Source organism: Lupinus angustifolius, unplaced genomic scaffold (genome assembly GCF_001865875.1).
Source record: "Lupinus angustifolius cultivar Tanjil unplaced genomic scaffold, LupAngTanjil_v1.0 Scaffold_852, whole genome shotgun sequence".
Classification (NCBI taxonomy): Eukaryota; Viridiplantae; Streptophyta; class Magnoliopsida; order Fabales; family Fabaceae; genus Lupinus; species Lupinus angustifolius.
Window position 1 is genome coordinate 357 of NW_017728175.1, and position 1,345 is coordinate 1,701.

Here is a 1,345-nt window from a genome sequence, read left to right on the forward strand (position 1 = left end):
CAGTAGCTTCTGGTTGGGCCCATAGGGTCATAATCGTAGGCATCACCAACTTTGACAAACCGGCCTTTCACGCGTCTTCTGACATCAACCCGTTCTTTGCGAGATGCATACCTCACTATCTTGTCAAACCTAAAATAAGATATAACAATTGATTTAAGTCAACTATAGAAATCAAACAAATCCAGTAATTCGGAGAGTGATGTAGTAGCAAAGATTGCAACCACAAGTTGAGGCCAGAACAAAGACTTTGGCCACATTACTTTTAGCTCAAATATTTTGCTACTATTTCACCAACACTCTTGGCTACATAAATAGTATAGTAAATTACTCTCTTCTCCCTGGTATTTCGCATTTAACTACACATACCTCCCCTCTATCATGAAAATATTTACATTCTATTAAAAACTGCTACAGTCAATCGTAGCACATTTGTCGACTAACCTATAAAGCTCATAATACATTTTGTGGTCAAAGTTCATTCCTACCTTTGTTAATCGTTGCATGTTGAAAAATAGCGGTCCAGTACATGAGGCTCTCACCTAGTGTTGGGTGTTGAGAAATGAGGGTAAACATTCACTAGGTGTAACCAAATATCAATTTCACATGGTTGCACACCAACCTGAATTTTCAAAGCATTGTTCCCCTTTTATCAACATATAAGTCTGAGCAATGGTAGGATTGACACTTGATTATTAAAAAACCACGAATTAACTATTACATTGACATATTTAGTAGCCGTCTTTTATAGTTAGTTCTAGCAGTTTCTATGAGTGTCGTACAGGTTTTCATGATTGAGGCAACATCTACCTAGTAGATGCAAAAAAGTGAGGATAGAAGAATTTATTCTTAATAATATTATTTCAATTTACTTACTTGCGTATCTTCTTCTTTTCCTTATAACGCATGACAACATTAATGTGGTTAGAAGCATAATGTAGTGAATTCTCATGGTTAATCGTTGCATGTTGAAAAATAGCGGTCCAGTACATGAGGCTCTCACCTAGTGTTGGATGTTGAGAAATGAGGGTAAACATTCCCTAGGTGTAGCCAAATATCAAATTCACATGGTTGCACACCAACCTGAATTTTCAAAGCACTGTTCCCCTTTTCTCAACATATAAGTCTGAGCAATGTTAGGAATGACACTTGATTATTAAAAAAACCATGAATTAACTATTACGTTGACAGATTTAGTAGCCATCCTTTATAGTTAGTTCTAGTAGTTTCTATGCGTGACGTACATGTTTTCATGATTGAGGCAACATCTACCTAGTAGATGCAAAAAAAGTGAGGATAGAAGAATTTATTCTTAATAATATTATTTCAATTTACTTACTTGCGTATC

The 1,345-nt window shown here is 35.6% G+C and overlaps 1 long non-coding RNA gene across 2 annotated transcripts in view; it reads right to left on the minus strand.

Annotated features, from left to right (window-relative positions):
• Nucleotides 1-12: 12 nt before the first annotated feature.
• The window catches only part of LOC109341905, a 4,115-nt gene continuing 2,782 nt past the window's right edge, over nt 13-1,345 (minus strand). Inside the window, exons 1-3 of one of the 2 annotated variants that reach the window (XR_002107010.1) lie at nt 874-898; nt 367-441; nt 13-129 (exon numbers count right to left, since the gene is read on the minus strand). This is a non-coding gene — a long non-coding RNA (uncharacterized LOC109341905). Of the gene's footprint in view, nt 130-366; nt 533-873; nt 899-1,345 lie in introns of those variants that run through there. The other variant, XR_002107009.1, reaches the window with a different exon arrangement.